Source organism: Oncorhynchus mykiss, chromosome 13, assembly GCF_013265735.2.
Source record: "Oncorhynchus mykiss isolate Arlee chromosome 13, USDA_OmykA_1.1, whole genome shotgun sequence".
In the NCBI taxonomy this organism is placed as follows: Eukaryota; Metazoa; Chordata; class Actinopteri; order Salmoniformes; family Salmonidae; genus Oncorhynchus; species Oncorhynchus mykiss.
Window position 1 is genome coordinate 28,484,301 of NC_048577.1, and position 17,348 is coordinate 28,501,648.

General features: G+C 41.7%; 1 pseudogene; it reads left to right on the forward strand.

The window, feature by feature from the left end:
• Nucleotides 1-16,369, forward strand: part of LOC110487355 — a 28,337-nt pseudogene extending 11,968 nt beyond the window's left edge.
• Nucleotides 16,370-17,348: the final 979 nt, after the last annotated feature.

The following is a 17,348-nucleotide window of genomic DNA, read 5'->3' on the forward strand; positions in this document are numbered from 1 at the left end:
AATTGTGGGTCCTACAGTAGGTCTATGTTACTGGTAGGTGAAGTGATGGGTCCTACAGTAGGTCTATATTGTTGTTAGGTGAAGTTATGGGTCCTACAGTAGGTCTATGTTATTGTTAGGTGAAGTTATGGGTCCTACAGTAGGTCTATGTTTGGTGAAGTTGTGGGTCCTACAGTAGGTCTATGTTATTGTTAGGTGAAGTTATAGGTCCTACAGTAGGTCTTTGTTGTTAGCTGAAATTGTGGGTCCTACAGTAGGTCTATGTTATTGTTAGGTGAAGTTATGGGTCCTACAGTAGGTCAATGTTGTTAGTTGAAGTTATGGGTTCTACAGTAGGTCTATGTTATGTGAAGTTATGTGTCCTACAGTAGGTCTATGTTGTTGTTAGGTGAAGTTATGGGTCCTACTGTAGGTCTATGTTGTTCGGTGAAGTTATTGGTCCTACAGTAGGTTTATGTTGTTGTTAGGTGAAGTTATGGGTCCTACAGTAGAGCTATGTTGTTGTTAGGTGAAGTTATGGGTCCTACAGTAGGTCTATGTTGTTAGGTGAAGTTATGGGTTCTATAGTAGGTTTATGCTATTATTAGGTGATGTTATGGGTGCTACAGTAGGTTTATATTGTTCGGTGAAGTTTTGCGTCCTACAGTAGGTCTGTGTTGTTGTTAGGTGAAGTTATGGGTCCTACAGTAGGTCTATGTTAGGTGAAATTATGGGTCCTACAGTTGAACTATGTTGTTGTTAGGTGAAGTTATGGGTCCTACAGTAGGTCTATGTTGTTGTTAGGTGAAGTTATGGGTCCAACAGTAGGTCTATGTTAGGTGAAGTTATAGGTCCTAGAGTAGGTCTATGTTGTTGTTAGGTGAAGTTATGGGTCTATGTTAGGTGAGTATATGGTTCCTACAGTAGGTTTGTGTTGTTATTAGGTGATGTTATGGGTGCTACAGTAGGTTTATATTGTTCGGTGAAGTTTTGCGTCCTACGGTAGGTCTATGTTATTGCTAGGTGAAGTTATGGGTCCAACAGTTGGTCTATGTTAGGTGAAGTTATGGGTCCTACAGTAGGTCTATGTTAGGTGAAATTATGGGTCCTACAGTTGAACTATGTTGTTGTTAGGTGAAGTTATGGGTCCTACAGTAGGTCTATGTTGTTGTTAGGTTAAGGTATGGGTCCAACAGTAGGTCTATGTTGTTGTTAGGTGAAGTTATGGGTCCTACATTAGAGCTATGTCGTTGTTAGGTGAAGTTATGGGTCCAACAGTAGGTCTATGTTAGGTGAAGTTATAGGTCCTAGAGTAGGTCTGTGTTGTTGTTAGGTGAAGTTATGGGTCCTACAGTAGGTCTATGTTGTTGTTGTTAGGTGAACTTATTGGTCTGACAGTAGGTCTATGTTATTGTTAGGTGAAGTTATTGGTCCTACAGTAGGTCAATGTTGTTGTTAGGTGAACTTATGGGTTCTACAGTAGGTCTATGTCAGGTGAAGTTATTGGTCCTACAGTAGGCCTATGTCATTGTTAGGTGAAGATGTGGGTCATACAGTAGGTTTATGTTGTTGTTAGGTGAAGTTATGGGTTCTACAGTAGAGCTATGTTGTTTGCTAGGTGAAGTTATGGGTCCAACAGTAGGTTTATGTAAGGTGAAGTTATGGGTCCTACAGTAGAGCTATGTTGTTGTTGTTAGGTGAAGTTTTGGGTCCTACAGTAGGCCTATGTCATTGTTAGGTGAAGATAAGGATCATACAGTAGGTTTATGTTATTGCTAGGTGAAGTTATGGGTCCTACAGTAGGTCTATGTTATTGTTAGGTGAAGTTATGGGTCCTACAGTAGGTCTATGTTATTGTTAGGTGAAGTTATGGGTCCTACAGTAGGTCTTTGTGGTTGTTAGCTGAAAATGTGGGTCCTACAGTAGGTCTATTTTACTGGTAGGTTAAGTTATGGGTCCTACAGTAGGTCTATATTGTTGTTAGTTGAAGTTGTTGGTCCTACAGTAGGTCTATGTTTGGTGAAGTTGTGGGTCCTACAGTAGGTCTATGTTAGTTGAAGTTATGGGTCCTACAGTAGGTCTATGTTGTTAGGTGAAGTTATGGGTTCAACAGTAGGTCTATGTTAGGTATATATAGGTATATATACAGGTCCTACAGTAGGTCTATGTTGTTGTTGTTAGCTGAAGTTATGGGTCCTACAGTAGGTCTTTGTGGTTGTTAGCTGAAAATGTGGGTCCTACAGTAGGTCTATTTTACTGGTAGGTTAAGTTATGGGTCCTACAGTAGGTCTATATTGTTGTTAGTTGAAGTTGTTGGTCCTACAGTAGGTCTATGTTTGGTGAAGTTGTGGGTCCTACAGTAGGTCTATGTTAGGTGAAGTCATGGGTCCTACAGTAGGTCTATGTTGTTAGGTTAAGGTATGTATCCAACAGTAGGTCTATGTTATTGCTAGGTGAAGTTATGGGTCCTACAGTAGAGCTATGTTGTTGTTAGGTGAATTTATGGGTCCAACAGTTGGTCTATGTTAGGTGAAGTTATGGGTCCTACAGTAGGTCTATGTTGTTGTTAGGTGAAGTTATGGGTCCTATAGTAGGTCTATGTTTGGTGAAGTTGTGGGTCCTACAGTAGGTCTATGTTAGGTGAAGTTATGGGTCCTACAGTAGGTCTATGTTGTTAGGTGAAGTTATGGGTCCTACAGTAGGTCTATGTTGTTGTTAGGTGAAGTTATGGGTTCTACAGTAGGTTTATGCTATTGTTAGGTGATGTTATGGGTGCTACAGTAGGTTTATATTGTTCGGTGAAGTTATGCGTCCTACAGTAGGTCTATGTTATTGCTATTTGAAGTTATGGGTCCTACAGTAGAGCTATGTTAGGTGAAGATATGGGTTCTACAGTAGGTCTATGTTAGGTGAAGTTATGGGTCCTACAGTAGGTTGATGTTAGGTGAAGTTATGGGTCCTACAGTAGGTCTATGTTTTTGTTAGGTGAAGTTATGGGTCCTAAAGTAGGTCTGTGTTATTGTTATGTGAAGTTATGGGTCCTACAGTAGGTCTATTTTAGGTGAAGTTATAGGTCCTACAGTAGGTCTATGTTGTTGTTAGGTGAAGTTATGGGTTCTACAGTAGGTTTATGCTATTGTTAGGTGATGTTATGGGTGCTACAGTAGGTTTATATTGTTCGGTGAAGTTATGCGTCCTACAGTAGGTCTATGTTATTGCTATTTGAAGTTATGGGTCCTACAGTAGAGCTATGTTGTTGTTAGGTGAAGTTATGGGTCCAACAGTAGGTCTATGTTAGGTGAAGTTATAGGTCCTACAGTAGGTCTATGTTGTTGTTAGCTGAAGTTATGGGTCCTACAGTAGGTCTATGTTGTTAGGTTAAGGTATGTGTCCAACAGTAGGTCTATGTTGTTAGGTTAAGGTATGTGTCCAACAGTAGGTCTATGTTATTGCTAGGTGAAGTTATGGATCCTACAGTAGGTCAATGTTGTTGTTAGGTGAAGTTATGGGTTCTACAGTAGGTCTATGTCAGGTGAAGTTATTGGTCCTACAGTAGGCCTATGTCATTGTTAGGTGAAGATGTGGGTCATACAGTAGGTTTATGTTGTTGTTAGGTGACGTTTTGGGTCCTACAGTAGGCCTATGTCATTGTTAGGTGAAGATAAGGATCATACAGTAGGTTTATGTTGTTGTTAGGTGAAGTTATGGGTCCTACAGTAGGTCTTTGTGGTTGTTAGCTGAAAATGTGGGTCCTACAGTAGGTCTATTTTACTGGTAGGTTAAGTTATGGGTCCTACAGTAGGTCTATATTGTTGTTAGTTGAAGTTGTTGGTCCTACAGTAGGTCTATGTTTGGTGAAGTTGTGGGTCCTACAGTAGGTCTATGTTAGGTGAAGTTATGGGTCCTACAGTAGGTCTATGTTGTTAGGTTAAGGTATGTGTCCAACAGTAGGTCTATGTTATTGCTAGGTGAAGTTATGGGTCCTACAGTAGAGCTATGTTGTTGTTAGGTGAATTTATGGGTCCAACAGTTGGTCTATGTTAGGTGAAGTTATGGGTCCTACAGTAGGTCTATGTTGTTGTTAGGTGAAGTTATGGGTCCTACAGTAGGTCTATGTTTGGTGAAGTTGTGGGTCCTACAGTAGGTCTATGTTGTTGTTAGGTGAAGTTATGGGTTCTACAGTAGGTTTATGCTATTGTTAGGTGATGTTATGGGTGCTACAGTAGGTTTATATTGTTCGGTGAAGTTATGTGTCCTACAGTAGGTCTATGTTATTGCTATTTGAAGTTATGGGTCCTACAGTAGAGCTATGTTAGGTGAAGATATGGGTTCTACAGTAGGTCTATGTTAGGTGAATTATGGGTCCTACAGTAGGTCTATGTTAGGTGAAGATATGGGTTCTACACTAGGTCTATGTTAGATGAAGTTATGGGTTCTACAGTAGGTCGATTTTAGGTGAAGTTATGGGTCCTACAGTAGGTCTATGTTTTTGTTAGGTGAAGTTATGGGTCCTAAAGTAGGTCTGTGTTATTGTTATGTGAAGTTATGGGTCCTACAGTAGGTCTATTTTAGGTGAAGTTATAGGTCCTACAGTAGGTCTGTGTTATTGTTATGTGAAGTTATGGGTCCTACAGTAGGTCTATTTTAGGTGAAGTTATAGGTCCTACAGTAGGTCTATGTTGTTGTTAGGTGAAGTTATGGGTTCTACAGTAGGTTTATGCTATTGTTAGGTGATGTTATGGGTCCTACAGTAGGTTTATATTGTTAGGTGAAGTTATGCGTCCTACAGTAGGTCTATGTTATTGCTATTTGAAGTTATGGGTCCTACAGTAGAGCTATGTTGTTGTTAGGTGAATGTATGGGTCCAACAGTTGGTCTATGTTAGGTGAAGTTATGGGTCCTACAGTAGTTCTATGTTGTTGTTAGGTGAAGTTATGGGTCCAACAGTAGGTCTATGTTAGTTGAAGTTATAGGTCCTACAGTAGGTCTATGTTGTTGTTAGCTGAAGTTATGGGTCCTACAGTAGGTCTATGTTGTTAGGTTAAGGTATGTGTCCAACAGTAGGTCTATGTTGTTAGGTTAAGGTATGTGTCCAACAGTAGGTCTATGTTATTGCTAGGTGAAGTTATGGGTCCTACAGTAGGTCTATGTTTGGTGAAGTTGTGGGTCCTACAGTAGGTCTATGTTAGGTGAAGTTATGGGTCCTACAGTAGGTCTATGTTGTTGTTAGGTGAAGTTATGGGTCCTACAGTAGGTCTATGTTTGGTGAAGTTGTGGGTCCTACAGTAGGTCTATGTTAGGTGAAGTTGTGGGTCCTACAGTAGGTCTATGTTGTTGTTAGGTGAAGTTATGGGTTCTACAGTAGGTTTATGCTATTGTTAGGTGATGTTATGGGTGCTACAGTAGGTTTATATTGTTCGGTGAAGTTATGGGTCCTACAGTAGAGCTATGTTAGGTGAAGATATGGGTTCTACAGTAGGTCTATGTTAGGTGAATTATGGGTCCTACAGTAGGTCTATGTTAGGTGAAGATATGGGTTCTACACTAGGTCTATGTTAGATGAAGTTATGGGTTCTACAGTAGGTCGATGTTAGGTGAAGTTATGGGTCCTAAAATAGGTCTGTGTTATTGTTATGTGAAGTTATGGGTCCTACAGTAGGTCTATGTTAGGTGAAGTTATGGGTCCTACAGTAGGTCTATGTTGTTGTTAGGTGAAGTTATGGGTCCTACAGTAGGTCTATGTTTGGTGAAGTTGTGGGTCCTACAGTAGGTCTATGTTAGGTGAAGTTATGGGTCCTACAGTAGGTCTATGTTGTTGTTAGGTGAAGTTATGGGTTCTACAGTAGGTTTATGCTATTGTTAGGTGATGTTATGGGTGCTACAGTAGGTTTATATTGTTCGGTGAAGTTATGCGTCCTACAGTAGGTCTATGTTATTGCTATTTGAAGTTATGGGTCCTACAGTAGAGCTATGTTAGGTGAAGATATGGGTTCTACAGTAGGTCTATGTTAGGTGAATTATGGGTCCTACAGTAGGTCTATGTTAGGTGAAGATATGGGTTCTACACTAGGTCTATGTTAGATGAAGTTATGGGTTCTACAGTAGGTCGATGTTAGGTGAAGTTATGGGTCCTAAAGTAGGTCTGTGTTATTGTTATGTGAAGTTATGGGTCCTACAGTAGGTCTATTTTAGGTGAAGTTATAGGTCCTACAGTAGGTCTGTGTTATTGTTATGTGAAGTTATGGCTCCTACAGTAGGTCTATTTTAGGTGAAGTTATAGGTCCTACAGTAGGTCTATGTTGTTGTTAGGTGAAGTTATGGGTTCTACAGTAGGTTTATGCTATTGTTAGGTGAAGTTATGGGTCCTAAAGTAGGTCTGTGTTATTGTTATGTGAAGTTATGGGTCCTACAGTAGGTCTATTTTAGGTGAAGTTATAGGTCCTACAGTAGGTCTGTGTTATTGTTATGTGAAGTTATGGGTCCTACAGTAGGTCTATTTTAGGTGAAGTTATAGGTCCTACAGTAGGTCTATGTTGTTGTTAGGTGAAGTTATGGGTTCTACAGTAGGTTTATGCTATTGTTAGGTGAAGTTATAGGTCCTACAGTAGGTCTGTGTTATTGTTATGTGAAGTTATGGGTCCTACAGTAGGTCTATTTTAGGTGAAGTTATAGGTCCTACAGTAGGTCTATGTTGTTGTTAGGTGAAGTTATGGGTTCTACAGTAGGTCTATGTTATTGCTATTTGAAGTTATGGGTCCTACAGTAGAGCTATGTTGTTGTTAGGTGAATGTATGGGTCCAACAGTTGGTCTATGTTAGGTGAAGTTATGGGTCCTACAGTAGTTCTATGTTGTTGTTAGGTGAAGTTATGGGTCCAACAGTAGGTCTATGTTAGTTGAAGTTATAGGTCCTACAGTAGGTCTATGTTGTTGTTAGCTGAAGTTATGGGTCCTACAGTAGGTCTATGTTGTTAGGTTAAGGTATGTGTCCAACAGTAGGTCTATGTTGTTAGGTTAAGGTATGTGTCCAACAGTAGGTCTATGTTATTGCTAGGTGAAGTTATGGGTTCTACAGTAGGTCTATGTCAGGTGAAGTTATTGGTCCTACAGTAGGCCTATGTCATTGTTAGGTGAAGATGTGGGTCATACAGTAGGTTTATGTTGTTGTTAGATGAAGTTATGGGTCCTACAGTAGAGCTATGTTGTTGTTGTTGTTGTTGTTAGGTGAAGTTTTGGGTCCTACAGTAGGCCTATGTCATTGTTAGGTGAAGATAAGGATCATACAGTAGGTTTATGTTGTTGTTAGGTGAAGTTATGGGTCCTACAGTAGGTCTATGTTAGGTGAGTATATGGGTCCTACAGTAGGTCTATGTTATTGTTAGGTGAAGTTATGGGTCCAACAGTAAGTCAAATCAAATAAAATTTTATTTGTCACATACACATGGTTAGCAGATGTTAATGCGAGTGTAGCGAAATGCTTGTGCTTCTAGTTCCGACAATGCAGTAATAACCAAAGAGTAATCTAGCTAACAATTCCAAAACTACTAACTTATGTAACAAGTGTAAGGGGATAAAGAATATGTACATCAAGATATATGAATGAGTGATGGTACAGAGCGGCATAGGCAAGATACAGTAGATGGTATTGAGTGCAGTATATACATATGAGATGAGTATGTAAACAAAGTGGCATAGTTAAAGTGGCTAGTGATACATGTATTACATAAAGATGCAGTAGATGAAATAGAGTACAGTATATACATATACATATGAGATTAATAATGTAGGGTATGTAAACATTATATTAGGTAGCATTGTTTAAAGTGGCTAGTGATATATTTTACATCATTTCCCATCAATTCCCATTATTAAAGTGGCTGGAGTTGAGTCAGTGTGTTGGCAGCAGCCACTCAATGTTAGTGGTGGCTGTTTAACAGTCTGATGGCCTTGAGATAGAAGCTGTTTTTCAGTCTCTCGGTCCCAGCTTTGATGCACCTGTACTGACCTCGCCTTCTGGATGATAGCGGGGTGAACAGGCAGTGGCTCGGGTGGTTGTTGTCCTTGATGATCTTTATGGCCTTCCTGTGACATCGGGTGGTGTAGGTGTCCTGGAGGGCAGGTAGTTTGCCCGTCGTCGTCCGCAAACTTGATGATTGAGTTGGAGGAGTGCGTGGCCACGCAGTCGTGGGTGAACAGGGAGTACAGGAGAGGGCTCAGAACGCACCCTTGTGGGGCCCCAGTGTTGAGGATCAGCGGGGTGGAAATGTTGTTGCCTACCCTCACCATCTGGGGGCGGCCCGTCAGGAAGTCCAGTACCCAGTTGCACAGGGCGGGGTCGAGACCCGGGGTCGAGACCCCGGGTCTCGAGCTTGATGACGAGCTTGGAGGGCACTATGGTGTTAAATGCCGAGCTGTAGTCGATGAACAGCATTCTCACATAGGTATTCCTCTTGTCCAGATGGGTTAGGGCAGTGTGCAGTGTGGTTGAGATTGCATCGTCTGTGGACCTATTTGGGCGGTAAGCAAATTGGAGTGGGTCTAGGGTGTCAGGTAGGGTGGAGGTGATATGGTCCTTGACTAGTCTCTCAAAGCACTTCATGATGACGGAAGTGAGTGCTACGGGGCGGTAGTCGTTTAGCTCAGTTACCTTAGCTTTCTTGGGAACAGGAACAATGGTGGTCCTGACTGGGATAGGGATTGATTGAATATGTCCGTAAACACACCAGCCAGCTGGTCTGCGCATGCTCTGAGGGCGCGGCTGGGGATGCCGTCTGGGCCTGCAGCCTTGCGAGGGTTGACACGTTTAAATGTTTTCCTCACGTCGGCTGCAGTGAAAGAGAGTCCGCATGTTTTAGTTGCGGGCCGTGTCAGTGGCACTGTATTGTCCTCAAAGCGGGCAAAAAAGTTATTTAGTCTGCCTGGGAGCAAGACATCCTGGTCCGTGACGGGGCCGGTTTTCTTTTTGTAATCCGTGATTGACTGTAGACCCTGCCACATACCTCTTGTGTCTGAGCCCTTGGATTGAGATTCTACTTTGTCTCTATACTGACGCTTAGCTTGTTTGATTGCCTTGCGGAGGGAATAGTTACACTGTTTGTATTCGGTCATGTTTCCGCTCACCTTGCCCTGATTAAAAGCAGTGGTTCGGGCTTTCAGTTTCACGCGAATGCTGCCATCAATCCACGGTTTCTGGTTTGGGAATGTTTTAATCGTTGCTATGGGAACGACATCTTCAACGCACGTTCTAATGAACTCGCTCACCGAATCAGCGTATTTGTCAATGTTGTTGTCTGACGCAATACGAAACATATCCCAGTCCACGTGATGGAAGCAGTCTTGGAGTGTGGAGTCAGATTGGTCGGACCAGCGTTGAACAGACCTCAGCGCGGGATCTTCTTGTTTTAGTTTCTGTCTGTAGGCAGGGATCAACAAAATGGAGTCGTAGTCAGCTTTTCCGAAAGGAGGGCGTGGCAGGGCCTTATATGCGTCGCGGAAGTTAGAATAGCAGTGATCCAAGGTTTTTCCAGCCCTGGTTGCGCAATCGATATGCTGATAACATTTAGGGAGTCTTGTTTTCAGATTAGCCTTGTTAAAATCCCCAGCTACAATGAATGCAGCCTCCGGATAAATGGATTCCAGTTTGCACAGAGTCAAATAAAGTTTGTTCAGAGCCATCGATGTGTCTGCTTGGGGGGGAATATATACGGCTGTGATTATAATCGAAGAGAATCCCCTTGGTAGATAATGCGGTCGACATTTGATTGTGAGGAATTCTAAATCAGGTGAACAGAAGGACTTGAGTACCTGTATGTTGTTATGATCACACCACGTCACGTTAACCATGAAGCAAACGCCCCCGCCCCTCTTCTTACCAGAAAGATGTTTGTTTCTGTCTGCGCGATGCATAGACATAAGTCAGTAGAGCTATGTTGTTGTAAGGTGAAGTTATGGGTCCAACAGTAGGTTTATGTTAGGTGAAGTTATGGGTCCTACAGTAGGTCTATTTTGTTGTTGTTAGGTGAACTTATGGGTCCTACAGTAGGCCTATGTTGCAGTTAGGTGAAGTATTGGTCCTACAGTAGGTCAATGTTGTTGTTAGGTGAAGTTATGGGTCCTACTGTAGGTCTGTGTTATTGTTAGGTGAACTTATGGGTGCTACAGTAGGTCTATATTGTTAGGTGAAGTTATGGGTCCTACAGTAGGTCAGTGTTATTGCTTGTTGAAGTTATGGGTCCAACAGTAGGTCTATGTTAGGTGAAGTTATAGGTCCTACAGTAGGTCTATGTTATTGTTAGGTGAAGTTATGGGTCCTACAGTAGGTCTATGTTGTTGTTAGGTGATGTTATGTGTCCTACAGTAGGTCTGTGTTGTTGTTAGGTGAAGTTATGGGTCCAACAGTAGGTCTATGTTAGGTGAAGTTATAGGTCCTACAGTAGGTCTATTGTATTGTTAGGTGAAGTTATTGGTCCTACTGTAGATCTGTGTTATTGTTAGGTGAACTTATAGGTGCAACAATAGGTCTATATTGTTCGGTGAACTTATGGGTCTGACAGTAGGTCTATGTTGCAGTTAGGTGAACTTATGGGTCCTACAGTAGGCCTATGTTGGTGTTAGGTGAAATTTTTGGTCCTACAGTAGGTCAATGTTGTTAGGTGAAGTTCTGGGTTCTACAGTAGGTCTATGTCAGGTGAAGTTATTGGTCCTACAGTAGGTCTATGTTGTTGTTAGGTGAAGTTATGGGTCCTACTGTAGGTCTGTGTTATTGTTAGGTGAACTTATGGGTGCTACAGTAGGTCTATATTGTTCGGTGAAGTTATGGGTCCTACAGTAGGTCAGTGTTATTGCTAGGTGAAGTTATGGGTCCTACAGTAGGTCAGTGTTATTGCTAGGTGAAGTTATGGGTCCAACAGTAGGTCTATGTTAGGTGAAGTTATAGGTCCTATAGTAGGTCTATTATATTGTTCGGTGAAGTTATGGGTCCTACAGTAGGTCTATATTGTTGTTAGTTGAAGTTGTTGGTCCTACAGTAGGTCTATGTTGTTGTTAGGTGATGTTATGGGTCCTACAGTAGGTCTATGTTAGGTGAAGTTATGGGTCCTACAGTAGGTCTATGTTGTTGTTAGGTGAAGTTATGGGTCCAACAGTAGGTCTATGTTAGGTGAAGTTATGGGTCCAACAGTAGGTCTATGTTAGGTGAAGTTATGAGTCCTACAGTAAGTCTATGTTGGTAGGTGAAATTTTGTGTTCTACAGTAGCGCTATGTTAGGTAAAGTTATGGGTCATACAGTAGGTCTTTGTTAGGTGAGTATATGGGTCCTACAGTAGGTCTATGTTGTTGTTAGGTGAAGTTATCGGTCCTACAGTAGGTCTATGTTGGGTGAATATATGGGTCCTACAGTAGGTCTATGTTGTTGTTATGTGTCCTACAGTAGGTATATGTTATTGTTAGGTGAAGTTATCGGTCCTACAGTAGGTCTATGTTGTTTGAGTATATGGGTCCTACAGTAGGTCTATGTTGTTGTTATGTGTCCTACAGTAGGTATATGCTATTGTTAGGTGAAGTTATGGGTCCTACAGTAGGTCTATGTTGTTGTTAGGTGAAGTTATGGGTCCAACAGTAGGTCTATGTTATGTGAAGTTATGGGTCCTACAGTAGGTCTATGTTATTGTTAGGTGAAGTTATGGATCCTACAGTAGGTCAGTGTTATTGCTAGGTGAAGTTATGGGTCCTACAGTAGGTTTGTGTTGTTGTTAGGTGACGTTATTGTTAGGGTGAAGTTATGGGTCCTACTGTAATTCTGTGTTATTGTTAGGTGAACTTATGGGTGCTACAGTAGGTCTATATTGTTCGGTGAAGTTATGGGTCCTACAGTAGGTCTATGTTGTGGTTGTTAGGTGAAGTTATGGGTTCGACAGTAGGTCTATGTTGTTGTTAGTTGAAGTTATTGGTCCTACAGTAGGTCAATGTTGTTGTTAGGTGTTTATGGGTTCTACAGTAGGTCTATGTCATTGTTGGGTGAAGATATGGGTCATACAGTAGATCTATGTTAAGTGAAGTTATGGGGTCCTACAGTAGGTTTATGTTGTTGTTAGGTGAAGTTATGCGTCCTACAGTAGGTCTATGTTGTTGTTAGGTTAAGGTATGGGTCCAACAGTAGGTCTATGTTGTTGTTAGGTGAAGTTTTGGGTCCTACAGTAGAGCTATGTCGTTGTTAGGTGAAGTTATGGGTCCTACAGTAGGTCTATGTTGTTGTTAAGTGAAGTTATTGGTCCTACAGTAGGTTTATGTTTTTGTTAGGTGAAGTTATGGGTCCTACAGTAGGTCTATCACAGGTATTCCCAAACTGGAGTATTCCGTCAGGGGTGCGCCAAGTACTAATGTGAATCACATTTTTTTAAATGTACAAATAATACATTTTCTTCACATTTTCAAACTGTCAATTTATATTTTCCAACAGGGCTATACATTTGGGTGAGGTTTTTTTCTCACCTGAGTACCCTCGTTTCACTGGCAAAAATAAAAATTAAACCATCTAGTGTTCAGCGAAATAGCAACACGATGTCAAATACAGGTAGCTTAGTCAAATAATGAACTTCCAATCACATTAACCGTTACTCTCTCGCGGGAATTCCACTAATGTATGTAGCCAAACGTAGCTGCTGCTCATGTTGGTATCTGTACTGATTGCGCAGGGAGACATAGTAGAGTGGTAACGCACGTGCAAGCAGTTGCTCCCGACGCCACTTGGGTACACTGCAGCATCTTCCAACAGGCTCTTGCTGCCAAGGGAATGCCTGACAGCTTGGAAAACGTTTTGGACACTACAGTGATAATGGTTAACTTTGTTAAAGCAAGGCCCCTGAACTCTCGTGTATTTTCTGCACTATGCAATTATATGGGCAGCAACCATGTAACGCTTTTACAACATACAGTGCTGGTTATCAAGGGGGGTTATCAAGGGGCAAAGTATTGACACCTTTTTTTTTTAATTGAGAGACGAGCTTAAAGTTTTCTTTACCGACCTTAATTTTCACTTGTCTGACCGCTTGCATGATGACAAGTTTCTCACATGACTGGCCTATCTGGGTGATGTTTTTTCTCGCCTGAATGATCAGAATCTAGGATTACAGGGACTCTCCGCAACTATATTCAATGTGTGGGACAAAATTGAGGCTATGATTAAGAAGTAGGAGCTTTTCTCTGTTGCATTACCAAGGACAACACACAGGTCTTTCCATCATTCTATGATTTTTTGTGTGCAAATGAACTCAAGCTTACGGACAATGTCAAATGTGATATAGCGAAGCACCTGAGTTGGGTGCGCAATTACGCAGGTACTTTCCCGAAACGGATGACACAAACAACTGGATTCGTTATCCCTTTCATGCCCTGCCTCCAGTCCACTTACCGATATCTTAACAAGAGAACCTCATCGAAATTGCAACAAGCGGTTCTGTGAAAATGTTATTTAATCAGAAGGGTTGGGCTGCGCTCAGAGTATCCTGCCTTGGCAAATCGCACTGTTAAAACACTGATGCCCTTTGCAACTACGTACCTATGTGAGAGTGGATTCTCGGCCCTCACTAGCATGAAACTAAATACAGGCACAGACTGAAAATGATTTAAGACTGAGAGACTCCAGTACAACCCAACATTGCAGAGTTATGTGCATCCTTTCAAGCACACCCTTCTCATTAACCTGTGGTGAGTTATTCACAATTTCAATGAACAAATAAGGTTTTATTTGTAAGATGGTTAAATAAAGAGCAAAATGATTTATTTATATTATTATTAGTGCCCTGGTCCTCTGTCAATTTCCACCAGCCGGGTTGTGACGAACTTTAATACATTTAATAAATGTATAGTATAGTGTGTGTGTGTGTGTGTCACGTTCTGACCTTTGTTTCCTTTGTTTTGTATTTATTTAGTATGGTCAGGGCGTGAGTTGGGGTGGGCAGTCTATGTTTGTTTTTCTATGATTTGGGGATTTGTACGTTTCGGCCTAGTATGGTTCTCAATCAGAGGCAGGTGTCATTAGTTGTCTCTGATTGAGAATCATACTTAGGTAGCCTGGGTTTCACTGTTTGTGGGTGTTTGTTTCTGTGTCTGTGTTTTTCACCACACGGTACTGTTTTGGGTTTCGTTCATTCCACGTTTATTGTGTTTTGTATTCAGTTGTTCATGTGTACTATTTCTTATTAAAAGAACCATGGACACTTACCACGCCGCATATTGGTCCTCCGATCCTTCTCGCCTCTCCTCTTCGGAAGAAGAGGAGGAAATCCCTTACAGTGTGCTAACAATGATGGCAAAAAACAACACTTTTGAGAGTGCGCTGACCCTGGTGCTAGAGGGGGTACGCAGCTGGAGGTTTCCTCATTAGCATGGAGGAGTTTCTACAACCAAATTGCCCTCGTTCCGCAATTTTAACAAACACAGAAAGGGGTCTACATTGGAGACCAACAGTCGTCTGGCACACTGCTTAGGGGTTCAGCAACTAACTTATTTCTAGCCTACAATCGTCGATGTTACTACTAATGTGAAAACAAGACAAAATGTGACTATTGTTGCTCACTTGACAATTGTCAAATAATTTAACAGATGTCAATTGTTGTACAAGTTCATGGGTACGCTCTGGGCATCACCTTTTACCTCAAATTAACAATGGATTTCTGCTGTTGTCGGCCTTTAACCATCTGTCTGACTTTGTTGTTCACACAGGAGAGAGACGGGACTATCGTGGATCCTCTGGGGAGCCTCAACAACATCATGAAGCTGACGAGGCAGAGAAAAGTCTCTCCAGATCAGAACACCTCAAACACCTGCAGAGACCCACAGGGAAGAAATCTCATTGCTGCTCTGACTGTGGGAAACATTGCACATATTCATCAAAGCTTAAAATACACCAGCGAGTGCACACAGGAGAGAAGCCTTATAGCTGTAATAAATGTGGAAAGAGTTTTGCTCAGTCAAGTAGCCTGGTATCACACCAGAGAATACACACAGGAGAGAAAGCTTATAGCTGTGATCAGTGTTGCAAGAGTTTTGCTCAGTCAAGTAGCCTGGTATCACACCAGAGAATACACACAGGAGAGCAGCCTTATAGCTGTGATCAGGGTGGCAAGGGTTTTACTAATTCAAGAAAGCTGGTATCACACCAGAGAATACACACAGGAGAGAAGCCTTATAGCTGTGATCAGTGTGGGAAGAGTTTTACTCGGTCAACCAACCTGGTATCACACCAGAGAACACACACAGGAGAGCAGCCTTATAGCTGTGATCAGTGTGGCAAGAGTTTTACTAATTCAAGAAACCTGCTTTCACACCAGAGAACACACACAGGAGAGAAGCCATATAGCTGTGATCAATGTGGCAAGAGTTTTACTCAGTCAAGCAACCTGGTATCACACCAGAGAACACACACCGGAGAGCAGCCATATAGCTGTGAGCAATGTGGAAAAAACTTTTCTTGGATAGGACACCTTAAAGGACACCAGAGAACACACACAGGAGAGAAACCTTATAGCTGTAATCAATGTGGGAAGAGTTTTACTCATTCAAGTTATCTTAAAAAACACCAGAGAACACACACAGGAGAGAAGCGTTATAGCTGTGATCAGTGTGGCAAGAGTTTTACTCATTCATGCAACCTGGTATCACACCAGAGAACACACACAGGAGAGCAGTCATATTGCTGTGATCAATGTGGTAAGAGTTTTGCTCAGTCAAGTAGCCTGGTATCACACCAGAGAATACACACAGGAGAGCAGCCATATAGATGTGATCAGTGTGGCAAGAGTTTTACTCAGTCAAACAACCTGGTATCACACCAGAGAACACACACAGGAGAGAAGCCTTATAGCTGTGATCAGTGTGGCAAGAGTTTTACTCATTCAAGTAATCTGAAAACGCACCAGAGAACACACACAGGAGAGAAGCCTTATAGCTGTCATCAGTGTGGCAAGAGTTTTACTTCGTTAAGCAACCTGGTATCACACCAGAGAACACACACAGGAGAGAAGCCTTTTTGCTGTGATCAGTGTGGCAAGAGTTTTACTCAGTCAAGCAACCTGGTATCACACCAGAGAACACACACAGGAGAGCAGTCATAAAAATTATCAGGGCAAAAGCCTTGAAGAGCACCAGAGAACACACACAGGAGAGAAGCCTTATAGCTGTGATCAATGTGACAAGATATACTCTCATTCAAGTGGTCTGATTAAACATCAGAAAATACATGCAGGAGATGCACAGAGTGTGGAATGATCTCCAACACCAGACCTACAAGTCGGAAGTTTACATACACCCAACCACTCCTCAAATGTATTTTTAAGAAACTATAGTTTTGGCAAGTCGGTTAGGACATCTACTTTGTGCATGATACAGGTAATTTTTTCAACAATTGTTAACAGACGGAATTTTTCACTTATAAATCACTGTATCACAATTCCAGTGGGTCAGACGTTTACATACACTAAGTTGACTGTGCCTTTAAACAGCTTGGAAAATTCCAGAAAATGATGTCATGGCTTTAGAAGTTTCTGATAGGCTAATTGACATAATTTGAGTCAATTGGAGGTGTACCTGTGGATGTATTTCAAGGCCTACCTTCAAACTCAGTGCCTCCTTGCTTGACATCATGGGGAAATCAAAAGAAATCAGCCAAGACCTCAGAAAAAATATTGTAGACCTCCACAAGTCTGGTTCATCCTAGTGAGCAATTTCCAAACGCCTGAATGTACCACGTTCATCTGTACAAAGAATATACCACGCAGCCGTCATACCGTTCAGGAAGGTTCTGTCTCCTAGAGATGAATGTACTTTGGTACGAAAAGTGGAAATCAATCCCAGAACAACAGCAAAGGACCTTGTGAAGATGATGGCGGAAACAGGTACAAAGGTATCTATATCCACAGTAAAACAAGTCCTATATCGACATAACCTGAAAGGCCGCTCAGCAAGGAAGAAGCCACTGCTGCAAAACAGCCATAAAAAAGCTAGACAACTGCACATGGGGACAAAGATCATACTTTTTGGAGAAATGCCCTCTGGTCTGATGAAACAAAAATAGAACTGTTTGGCCATAATGACCATCATTATGTTTGAAGGAAAAAGGGGGAGGCTTGCAAGCCGAAGAACACCATCCCAACCGTGAAGCACGGGGATGGCAGCATCATGTTGTGGGGGTGCTTTGCTGCAGGAGCTACTGGTGCACTTCACAAAATAGATGGCATCATGAAACATTTGACCCAAGTTAAACAATTTAAAGGCAATGCTACCAAATACTAACTGAGTGTATATAAACTTCTGACACACTGGGAATCTGACGAAAGAAATAAAAGCTGAAATAAATCATTCTCTCTACTATTA